Genomic DNA, 13,235 nt, shown 5'->3' on the forward strand with positions numbered 1-13,235 from the left:
TCGTCTGTTGCCTGGGTGCCACCCACCTCCATGACTGGTGCTTCACATGATTGATGTTGTGTGGGGGCTACCACAAGGTTGGCAAGGATCTCCTTTGTTGCCGTAAGTGGGCATGTGTGGCTGGATCCCCACCGGTAGCAGTACGGTCCCTCACTACAGCAGCAGTCCTTTGTCAGGCAAGATGTATAAGGTCAGTTGCACTATGCATGACCTGATCGTATGTTTGTCCATGGTGGCCCAAGATGTTCACTCTGTTGACAAGATCATCCCACAGGGCAGTCCATTCCCACAGATTTTGCCACCTGTAGCCAAAAAGAACAGCATAGTGTGTTATCACAGCTTCTGTGATGGCTGCTGTCTCTGCCGCAGAGCATGCGGGTTGCCTCTGCATGGCACCTGGAAGACATAAACAGGGAAACACATCACGGGACCTCAGACATTGCCCAGAATTCTTTACAGAGCCAGCACATGAATATTGCCTATCGTTATCCACCACTTACAACCACATCATACCCTTGTACCTAGCAGCACTGTATGGACATGCATTGTACTCCTTGTCCTGATGTATCATGTTCCCCCCAATGAGGGCCAGTACATTGCATAATCTACCATTCATCATTGAAGTTTGTGTAGAGGGACGACAGTGGCAGTGTTTCTTGTAGATGGGATATCAATGGTGCTCAGGCTTTGCTTGCATACAGTGTGTAATGGAGTGGGAAGAATATGCCTGAGTTCATGTAGGATGCACACAGGAATGTTATCAGGCCCCAAGGGGACTTGCTTTTGTTAACTTTGATTAGGCAGTTTGCACATGATCCATGATGATGAGGGGAGGGGTGCGTGTGCTGTGCATATCCTCCTCTACTGATGGTGAACCAGGGAGGTGATGTTTGCCCTAAACCTGACTGCAGCAGGTTGGCTGTAGCAATGGTGTGTGTGTATGTGGTGTGATTGACAACTATTACAGGGTGAGTTGGGTTGTTGCCTCTGAGACTGCAGACATATGTGAAGATGGCCTTGTGATTGCCCTTATTGGATGTGTCCAATTTGTACTCATAGTTAGCCTTACAGTAATCCAACTGTAACCTAATATGCTCATTCAGACAAAGGTTGGCATGCTGACCAGTTGGTGCCTGATACTACTTTGCACTGCACAGCCAATATAGCATCCCATTATGTGCTTTGGGCATTGCTGCTGTCCAGCGAAGGAGATTACTCTACTTTGGTGGAGACAGGTTTTACAAGTAAGTTATTGCTGAGGCCATACAGCTATGGGGGTGGTCATATATCTGTTTGCAGTAGGCATGGACATAAGGTCATAACACAGTTGGACACCTCTCCAGTTTCAATGTGATACTCATGCTTATTCTAGTACACATGTCTGTGTCAGGGCAATGCAACAACCATTAGCTGTGGAAGTGTAACTGTTGGACGAACAAAAACTAAGATTACACATGGGTACAACATGTACAGCTTATTTACCTGACATTTTGCATCCCATGTCAGTTGTTATGATGCAGCAAGGTACACCTACCCATATGTACATATGCACAGGTAATACCTGTTATACATTTCTGTTCTAGGTCAGTATGGCACACTGTAATTACACTCTTGCTGCTCAGTCATTCCTGTCAGCCTGTTAGGGCAGGACATCTGGAGGACACAGAACATACATGGTGGGCTATGGGCCAAAATTAGTGACACTTTCTTCATATTGCTGTAATACACGCAAGTCATTTGAAAGTACAGTAGCCTTTGCATTCACAGACATACCCTGGAGGATGTCTGACGCTCATATGGCAAGCAGAGAGGACAAAGTCTAGGAGTGTGGTAGTGAGGGTAGGAACTGTTAATGTTATGAGTATGACTGGTATGGGGATAAAGCTAGATGATATGGTGGACAGAGGAAAGGTAGAGATATTGTGTGTGCCAGAGACCAGATGGATGGGGGCTATGGCTGTGTGTATTGGAGTCGGGTACAAATAGTTCTATCATGGTGTGCATGGGAGGGGAACTGGTGTAGGGGTTAACCTGAAGGAATATTATGCCAAGAGTGTTTGTGGAGGTGATAAGACTGTCGGGTAGAGTGATGTTTAGGAGGCTGGGAATTGATGGTGTAATGATGACAGTTGTTAGTGCATATGCTCAGCTAACTGCATGTTTGATGGATGAGACTGACATACTTTGGAGTGGTTGGATGAAGTGGTGATGAGTGCACCCAAGGGTGAGAGAGTGGTGATTGGAGCAGATTTCAATAGGCATGTTGGTGGAGGGGACAGAGGGGATGCCAAAGTGATGGGTAGGTATGGTGTTAAGCAAAGGAATGCAGAAGGTGAGATGGTGGTGGACATTGCAAAAGAGGTTGGACATGGCTGTGGTGAACACATAGTTTTACAAGACTGAGGGGCATAGGGGGACATACAAGTGTGGAGGAATATGCACACAAGCCTGTTTGAAGGGGATTGGAAACTGTAAAGTGGTGACAGGAGAAAGTGTAGTTAGGCAGCATGGAATGTTGGTTTGTGGGAAGATGTTGGTGAGCATGAAGAGGGGAAGGAGTGTGAGGGCAGTACCATGGATCAAATGGTGGATACTGAGAAAGGGTGATTGTGAGGTTGAGTTCAGGGAAGAGTTAAGATAGGCAGTGGCTGGCAGTGAAGAGTTAGCAAATACCTGGGTAACTATATCCGAGCTAGTAAGGGAGATGAGTAGAATGGGACTTGGTGTGACATCTGCACAGAGGAAGAAGGACAAGGAGACCTGTTGGTAGAATGAGGAAGTACAGGGGAGTATACAGAGAAAGAGGTTGGCGAAGGAGAAGTGGGATTGTCAGACAAATGAAGAAAGTATACAAGAGTATAAGGAGATGGGGTGCACAGCAAAAAGAGTGGTGGCAAAGGCTGACGATGGGGCATCTGAAGAGTGTATGTAAGGTTGGACACCAAGTTTGGACAATAGGACCTGTACCAATTGGATATAGCTAGGAAGGATGTGCAACAAATAAGGCTGATAAAGGATAATGGTGGAAATGTACTCACAAGCGAGGAGAGCATGTAGAGCAGATGAAAACAGTACTTTGATGAGCTGTTGAATGAAGAGAATAAGAGAGAGAGAGAAAAGTTTGGATGATGTGGGTATGGTGAATCAGGAAGTGCAACAGATTATCAAGGAGGAAGTACGGATAGGTATGAAGAGGGTAAAGAATGGAAAGGCTATTGGTCCAGATGACATACTTGTGGAAGCATGGAGGTGTTTAGGAGAAATGTCAGTGGTCTTTTTAACCGGATTGTTTACTGTAATCTTGGAAAGTGAGGAGATCCATGAGGACTGGAAAAATGTGTTTGGGTACTGATTATGAGAATGAGGGTGGTGTGCAGAGCTTTAGTAACTACAGAGGGATAACATTGATCAGTCACAGCCTGAGTTAATGGTAAAGGGTGGTGGAAGCTAGGTTAAGAAGGGAGGTAAGGATTACTGATCAGCAGTATGGTTTCCTGCCAGGAAAGAGCAGTACAGATGCAATGCTTGTTCTGAGAGTGTTGATAGAGATGTACAGAGAAGGTCAGAAGTAGCTGCGTTGTGTCTTTGTGAACTTAGAGACAGTATAGGACAGGATGCTTAGAGAGGAGTTGTGGTATTGTATGAGGAGGTCAGGAGTGGTGGAGGAATCTGTAAGAATGCTACAGGATATGTACAAGGCTAGTGTGACAGAAGTGAGTTCTGCATTGGGAGTGTCAGGTGCATTTAAGGTGGAGGTGGGAGTACATCAGGGATCAGCTCTGAGCCCTTTCTTATTTGCAGTGGTGATGGACAGGTTGACAGACATGATCAGACAGGAGTCCCCATAGACTGTGCTATTTGCAGATGACATTGTGGTCTGTAGTGAAAGTAGGGAAGAGGTTGAGGAGACTCTGGAGAGGTGGAGGTAAGTCTAGAGAGGGGAGGAATGATGGTCAGCAGGACTAAGACAATATATGTGTGCGAATGGGAGGGAGGATAGAGGAATGGTGAGGATGCAGGCAGTACAGTTTGCAAAGGTGGATAGGTGTAAATCTTGTGAACAACAGTTCAGTGTAATGGAAGTGTGGGTGAAAGATGAAGAAGAGAGTACAGGCGGGATGCAGGTGGTGAAGAAGAGTGTCAGGAGTGATTTGTGACAGATGAGTACCATTAAGAGTGATAGGGAAGGTCTACATGAGGATAGTGAGACCAGCTACAGTATGTTATATATGTTGGAGACATTGGCATTGAGAAAAAGGCACGAGTCAGAGCTAGACGTAGCAGAGTTAAATGATGTTAAGATTTGTACTGTGTGTGACGAGGGTGGACAGGATTAGGAATATGTATGTTAGGGGTTCAACCCAGGTTGGACAGTTTGGGGACAAAGCCAGAGAGTGGCAGGATTATGTTGGTTTGGACATGTGATGAGGAGGTATGCTGAGTATATTTGGGAAAGAATGAGGCTGCCAGCTAAAAGGAAAAGAGGAAAGCTTGAGATAAGGTGTACATATGTGGTGAAAGCGGACACGCAGGTGGTTGGTGAGACAGAGCAAGATGCAGAGGACTGGAAGACATGGAGACAGATGATCTGCTGTGGCAACTCCTAATGGGAACAGCCAAAAGAAAGAGAAGGAGATGTTGGAATGCCAGTGTTCACAGGTTTCTAATTATTTGCCAGACATAACACAGCTCTTGAGGAAATAACTACAAATATTAGGCACACATGTGGACAGTGTGCATAACACTGAACAGTTGAATGGTATGAGCTCAGTATATCACATGCAGTTCAACACACACAGCTGCAACAGTATTTCAGTTTACAAATACCCTGTATAGGTCTATCACATTTCTGAGACAAACATGTATATCATAGTTGTATTCACAATTAACCTATGGATATCTGTGACATCCCAGTAGCTGGCCTAGCAGTCTCACAGTCAGTATTGTTCAACACACACTCCAGTAGTGGTCATATTTGAGCCATCCTTTCCTGGTGTGACTCAGGGCCCTGAGCTGTGTTCTGTGTCAATGCAGATAGACAAAGATGCTATGGCCATAGGATCTGATCAGCAATATAGCAGTACAGCAAGTGTTGTTGAGACAATATTTGTTGAACTTCCTATTTTCCGCATTTACATACCCCCTACTACATTCTATTACATGCTTAATTGTTTGACATACCTGTTTTATTTTTTTTTATTTCAGTTTGGTTGGTATAACGCTTCACTTTGTGCGTGTGTGTGTGTGTGTGTGTGTGTGTGTGCGTGTGTGTGTGTGTGTGTGTGTGTGTGTGTGTGTGTGTGTGTGTGTGTGTGTGTGTGTGTATGTGTGTATGTGTGTGTGTGTGTGTGTGTGTGTGTGTGTGTGTGTGTGTCTTTGTCTCTGTTTCTGTCCCTGTCCCTCTCTCTCTCTCTGAGACAGATGTAGGGTATACATCTATTTTGCATAGGCAGCAGCTTGCCTTTTGTAGGTAATGCTCATGAGCAGCTGATGGTTTGTGCAATAATTGGAGTCCCCCACTTTCTAATTGCATGTAGAACAGCTGTGGTATCATTCATATACCCAATAGCATGCAAACACACTCCTATATCTTAGTACTTTGTGGGCATTGCCCCTTTTCCCTGCCTGTGAGGGGGACTTCATGGAGGTGTGTGACAAACAGCATCACAGAGGGTAGTTGGAAATACCTCTTACAATAAACACTGTGGAGACAGCTTAAAAAACTTGGGGAGAATGTTCCAGACATAGGGACAGAATTAAGTATTGCTGTTATACAGTTGAAGTAATGCTAGTTTGACAGGATTTGTATGGATATGGCTGCTCTGCATGATTTTAAGTCTGACAGTGTTATGTGGTTGACATAACTTTCAACTGTAGGGATATCTGCAGACTGGCCAGATTTTGGACTCATATTTGGTGTATTACTCACACATTTTTTGCCCTTGGAAATTCAGTAGCATACTCTGAGGAATACAGTCAGTAAATGGTAACATTCATGTGTGTTTCTGACTTCATATCCCTCAAAACAGATATGTTACAACAAACCCTGTTACACCAGCAACTTTCTTAGTTTATATCAACAATTTGTCAATAATGCCCCTGTGTTTGGGCCTCTCCCCCCCCCCCCCAAGTATGTCAGGCTTTGTCCAGATGTCATGCAGTAAGAGGTGGATAGGTATGGTATATCATTATATAGTGACTTCATTCCTGATATCATTCCAGTGATGTATCAGACTGCCAGACATGTTGTGTGCAAGAGGCCTTATCTATGAGGACAAAGCCTGGCAGGCTGACCCTCAAGATGTGCCACATGGCCATTGAGCTGGTGTAGCTGATCTCCAAACTCCTTTTAGAGCTTGTTATGCACCAAACCCAGAACCTGACTACGAGTGATGGTTTCCTGTCTGTGCCTGCTCCCGGGGGTGGGGGACAGGCCCTATCCCCTGAGGCAGTTCCACCTGAAGGTGGTGCAGGATCAGTGGATGAGGAGGTCCCAAGTTGCATCCCAGACATGCTGGGGCCCGGTGCCACAACCAAATGTGGCGGGATAGGCAGATCTGCTGGGATTGGCCTTCCCAGATGTGCTATGTTATTGAGGTTTTACAACATATGTTGGCTAGTCAAGAACAACACATTCCAAGATTAGTTATAACAGCATGCATGTGTGTTCCAATTGACCCCATAAAACAGATTTGAAACAGTTGCATAGCAAACAGAACACATGCATATATGGAACCACAATGACCATTATAATGGTATGCAAGTTACATTGATAGCAGCAGGCCTCCGATGATAGTATTTGAACAGGGTACATTAATAATCAAACAATTAAATATCTGTAGAACAATAGTACACATGTCCTAACAGTAGGTTTGGAGAAAAACATACCCGTTGATTTATGTGTATAAATTATTGGTGCAGATAGGTTGGGGGAGAGAGAGAGAGAGAGATATCAATTAACAACTGTATAGGCTTCAATTGTTCACAACTGCACTGATCATTACCCTACTCATTACTCTCCAGGTATGACCTTACTTTACATCTACCTATGGCCTTGGGTTGGGCAGTGGTATGTTTGTACACATTGTATTACCAATGCCTTTCTAAGGCTAATATAAACATTTCCTTACCTGGCAGACCTGTGGAGGAAATTTCTGTTAACAGTACCTGTCTGTTTCTACCCATATTCACATATTCAAGGTTACATATGTGACATTGACAGGGGTGCCACACACATGCTGTGGGTGTGTGTGCTACTGCCTTACTCCACCTTGATTTTTATCTGTCACCCTGGGTGTTGGCAGCAGTGACCAGTAGCTGTGACAGCATGACACTTGGACGTTTATCGAAAGAGACTACTTTGTGTATGTACTTCTGTTGCTATCATTTGCAGCCTTGGGGTTGGACAGTGCATGTTGTACACAGTGTATAAGTACAGTCTCCTTACAGCTAGTATAAAAATCTCCTTACCTGGCAGACCTGTGGAGGAAATATCTGTTAACACTACCTGACTGTTTCTACACATATTGACATATTCTTTGCTGAAATTATGCATATAGCTTACTACCTCTCCTGGGATTCAAACCATGCCTGTTTGCATGAAAAGGTACAACAAGGCTGGGTGGCATCACAATGAGCTATGGAGGAACAGCTATTTTTTGCCTGACTGTTTTCTGCCCGATACTTTCTTGTTTGGACAATCTGACCTTGCAATTTTGACATTCATGCATGGCAGATAGTTATTGTACTGTGTATTACTATTTTGACATATTACAATCTGGAAATAATGATTAACACATCATTACTATTCAGGGATCAGATCTTGGTGCATGGAACATTTCATATAGTTAATCTACTGTTGTACAACTCCACAAACATTGTCAGATGAGCCTCAATTGATTAATGCTGTCAGAGTCATAGTTGCTGTGCAGAACTTGTGATTCATACCACTACATAGCAAAGTAAACACAACAGTCTGGGGTTTTTAGTTTTATTGAAGGGTACTGACACTTTTATTGATATATACCCTGTACATCTGTATTACTCTGCTATTGTCTCATTTATTCATTACAGACAATACACATTTTAACCTACTGGCAATTGAAATTCTACTCCTTTCTATTTATTTGCCTTGAATACTGCAAGCTAGGTTTGTACTCACCAGCCTCAGCAACCTGCTGGCATGGGCGTCCACGTTCACGGCCCTCTCATCTGCAGCTGTACAGGAGATAGAGAAACATTTATGCATACCTATCCATCACATACACAGGCTGATTTGTAGTCAGATCTCACCAGAGTTGGCCACACAATCGGGGTGGTGCAACAGTCCCCCATTTTGGTAAGCATCAGATCCTAGATGTTGGAGCCCCTTGAGGGCATGTCAACTAGCTGATCCAGGGCATTAGAGTTAATGAAGTCCAGGAACCTTAGGGCAAGTGAGTTAGAACAAGTATAATTTACCCAGACAATGGATGGGTAATTAAAGTCACCCACAACCAGGGTGGTTGGTTGCATCTTGATTGACTCAGGTGGATCCAAGTAGGCTGATTGGATGTCCTGATTCATGGAGGGAGTCCTATAGCTGGCAATGACCTGAAGAGGGGTCTTACATACAGTCAATTGCACCTGAAGTAATACAAGGAAATCATGCTGTTCAACCAATCTAGAGGTATATTTGTCTTTAATGAATATTGATACACCACCTCCTTTAGTTCTCAGGTCTTCAGTTTGCGATCTGAATGTGTGGAAGGAAATGTAACCTAGTATAGCTGTGGTGCTCTCTGCAGGCTTAAACCAGGTCTCAGTGACTACAAAAATGTCAGTATCTTCCAAGGTGAGGACTCCTTCCAGTGAGGGAAGTTTCTGGTTTATACTCTTAGCATTTACCAGCATAACCTTGAGGTTGTTTTTAGAGGATATTTTTACACTGGGAATTTTGTTCTTGTGACATTGCCTAAAAAAGGCACTATGGGGGTAGTAACAGCCTTAGCCATAACCAGAATCTCAGGGGTGACAGATGAAGGCCATCTCTGGCAAAGGATTGAGGTCTATCAACCATGTCATCCCAGGCTGACAGACACTGGGATTTCCTTTGAATGGCACCAGAAACTAAGCCAATTGTTGAAATCAGTCATTTTTTATTTGTATTGAGGTATCATCCTAAGCAAAGGTAAAATGCTGCTTAAGGCTAGGGACATACCTGCCTGAGACCCATAATCAGAAAGCTCAGTCATGTCTCTCTTTAAATAGTCTAGTGAAGTACATCTCATTCACACCAACATGGACTATGACAGAATCATAACAGTGCCTGTTGATGAGAGACTTGAGTGCATGTGTGATGTGGTTGATCCTGTCACCCGACAGACAGCTGACAGTGACTTTTCCTTATCCAACCTGGTGAGAGGGATATCAGTGTGTCCCACAGTTGAGCTGACTTTGACTAAGATGATTGTTTTTGTGTTATGCCTTAGGGGCTTGATTAGTGAGACACTGGTGTATGATATATTACATGTACTATGTTCTGCAGAGGATGTATTATATGAATCATGCTTGTGTTTATCTGTGAAAGGTCTCTGAGGTTTAGGTAAGCTTTTGGTAAGGACCTACACATATGTAGGTTTATATGTTATTAGTTTGATAGGTGCAGGAGGTGAGGTGAGGTATGTATGCTGGCAACCTGCTTAGTATCAGATGAACTGATTGGTGAGCAAAAAAGCCTGGATTATAGGTTCTTGATATAGATGCATCTCTCACATAATGAATTTGTGTGGACTAGAAGACGTGGGTTGTCAGTGTACATGAGGAAATTGATATTTTGCCTGAGGATGCCCATGTCAAACAAACTGGTTGGATAAACTGTGGTACTTGTCCATCTGTAATGTTAGGTAAGTTGATGTGATCAGAAAACAGGGAGAGGATAGAAAGAACCAGCTAAAGTAGAAGACAGGAAAAGTGGACAAAAACTACAAAGGGATAGTGGGTAGGATTTGTGTTGGTACCTCAGGAGCTTTGCTGAATGTATCACCTGTCAGTGAGGGACAGTGGCAAGAAGTCACCGATGGAGCACCAGCAGACTACTAAGGGAAATTTTGCAGGGAGTCCACAATGTGTGGGGGTGCAAACAAGTGCAAACCCATGCAAATATGTTGCTTATGTAGAAAATAAGATCAAACTGATTTAAACAAATTAACCAATAAAAAAGCTCAAAACCAAGCTCTATTCCAGAAGCCTTCAATTAGATGAGTTCTAAGTGCACACTTCTGCCACTAGGGTGCAGGGGAACCCTCTCCAAAAGAAGATGGCCTGATATAGTGCTCAGAGACCCACTAGTCATACAAAAAATCCCAAAAAATTACACCATTCAACATACTGTTTCTTTTTTTACGGGGCTAGGATGTTGGCTTACATGCTTGCAGGACATCTACATCTTATTTTAGACCTCGTTATGTCTTCTTTTTTATCAAGAAAAGCTCTCCCATCTGACACCACTCAGTACAGGTCTGACCTAATTGAATGGCTAATAATGCTGCTTTATTGCAGCATACACCTCCAGGGTCAACAGACCTGGATCGCGGATAAAAGCTGCCCTATGAAAGGTAAGGAATTAGGCCCCTGACAGCCATACCAATATCATATCACTTGGCTATCTCTCCTCAATCAACATAAACATTGTTCAAACCTCTCAGTGCGCATACTGTTTCTTTACTGTTAAAATTTTCACAGCGATTTTGATTTCATTTAACACTTTCATTTCAAATTTTACAGAAACAAAAAACACTGATAGCTATTTTCTAAACAAAACAAAACACTCTCATACTGAAGATAGGCTAAGCATGAGAATCAGTAAATCTCTCTTCCCTTGAAACTCACATTTAGTGAAAATGCATTTGCCAACCCACTAAACTACAAGAGACATGCTGAGATCTATCCTTAAATAGTATGTAGTAAAGTACTAGTTAGTATCTATGTAAAGGTTTCAGGAATTCAAAATGCAATTGTGAAACACATTTGCTAACAGCCTAGGACAACCCTCTGGACACAAGTGTCCCTTTTTTGAAAAGAACCCAGGAGTAATCACTTGTAAAGCTGCTCTGCTTAATGCTGCCACATCCCTGTTAAGATCCACATACTGTTCACTTTTGTTCAGTCTCCTGCCCTGCAGCATTCAGATGCTGTTACTGTCCACTTGGAGTCATCCTGCAAATCCACAATGATGCTGGTTAGCAAACTGAAAACTCCCATGCTGGAGGAGTATTTGATGCTGCTCAGCATCCATATGTGCTGAAACTGAGGTGTGCTTGTTTCCTGGTTGGAAGTAGCTAAAACAGATGGAACGTACATGTCGAGGTGTGCATGCTCTCTGGTTGAACAGAACATTAGATCATTCATGTTTTTAAAATAACAAAGCTTTTTTACAAACAAGTGAATATTTTATTATTATTATTATTATTATTATTATTATTATTATACATTTTTAAAAGCCAGACTGAAGCAAGCACTTTTTTAAGCCAGCACTGGGCTCTAGGGCAGTTACTTAGGTTACATTGTGCTTCATCCGGTCCTGTTGCCTGCCCATTACCAAAGACTTATATAAGCTCTGCAATTAGTTCTTGCTAACTGTACAGAAGATAGTATAACTGTATCTGTGATACTGAAATGACTACCACTGTGACTGAAAGCCAACCACAAAAACCAAGTTGCCAGAATGCAATTTACAAACTATGCAATGGATAATTTGCATATAATGAAAAAAATGGAAATATCCCACCATCCACTAAACCCCCTTGAGAGACTGTATAAAGAAACAAATTTAAACTCTCTAAAGAACTTGAAGTCTGTCAGTTTAGCATAGAGAAGATTAAGGTTCTAAGCTTCTAACGAGCATCATGTTTTACTCCAGTGTTTGATTTGTCTACTGTGCAACTCTGAACAAGTCACTTAAGTAGGCAGTGCTTCTATGTTTTTCTGCATGAGCTTCATTTCTGATCTGAATCTTGTCCACCTCCATTGTATAGCATCCACAAAGTGCTTTAAAAGAAATACTAGTGGAAATATAAACAGACTGAAGCATCAAACATCTGAAATGATTCAAGCTCAGCAAACTGTTATCCAGATCCCTAAGGAAGCACCCTTATCTTTTCTGTTATCATCTTCATCTCATGTATGTTCCTTGAAAGGGAAGTGAATACTGCACCATGGCAGTAAGCCAGTTCAGACTGTTAAAACCAAAGAAACACCACATTCTGATTAAACAGTACACTGCTTATCAATAGTGAGATCAGGTAACTATGGCACTGAAAGGGTCATTACCAAGGTTTTTTTTTTTTTTTTAAACTGAGGAGACAGAGTAAATCAGCTGAAAGCACACAGGTATCATAATAAGCAAACTGCTGAGCAATATCTAATAGGAATTAAAAAAAATACAGTGGTAACCTACTGATGGAGATTAAGTTTTGTGTACCAAAATATATTGCCTTTATCCTTTATTTTTATCCCATTGTGTATCTCACAGAAGATAAAAATGCATCATATAAAACACAGATATCCAGCCTTGGTATGTTTATCTTAATTGTTTTAAGTACTGTTAAGAACAGACTGCATAGTCCCTTTTCAGAATGACTTCCCCAAACCATATACAAAAGGGGCTCATGGCTCAAGTTGAAACCAGACCTTAATAAGGGCTGCTACTGAGTTAATGGTGGAGACAGACTTTCTAGTTAAAAACCTTCATCATGTTAGACTGCACTATTTTGGGAAAATAAAGGGGTAGGGTTAAGTTCACAAAGGAGAGGGCTGTGGCAACATTGGATTCATTAAGATCACAGAAAATATCTTTGCTGGGCAAGTTCCAAAGATCAGACTTAGTTACTAGGCATACAGTCCAGAAAATTGTTAAGCAACCTAGCCGAAATTCCCTCTTACTCAAGATCACTGTCTGGTTAAGTGACTTCCTCTGGTCACACAGCAGGCAAATGAAGACTGAAGGAATCCAACCCTGTACCACAGGAAACGGCACAATAACAGTCAAGAGCCTTAGCCCTCTGTGGTAAATTCCAGACCATTCCATGAGAATATTCCATTTCATGAGCACAGTTTAAAGAAAGTCACTGTCAGTGAACTATACAAAATCTCTTTTTGCATGTAGGCAAGCTTTACTGCACCCCTCATGTTGGGCAAGACCTTACTTCTGCTCAGCATATGTATGTCAATTACATATTCACACAATAGTGGGGAAA

This window comes from Protopterus annectens, chromosome 8.part1 (assembly GCF_019279795.1).
Source record: "Protopterus annectens isolate FY-2018-M chromosome 8.part1, PAN1.0, whole genome shotgun sequence".
Classification (NCBI taxonomy): domain Eukaryota; kingdom Metazoa; phylum Chordata; order Ceratodontiformes; family Protopteridae; genus Protopterus; species Protopterus annectens.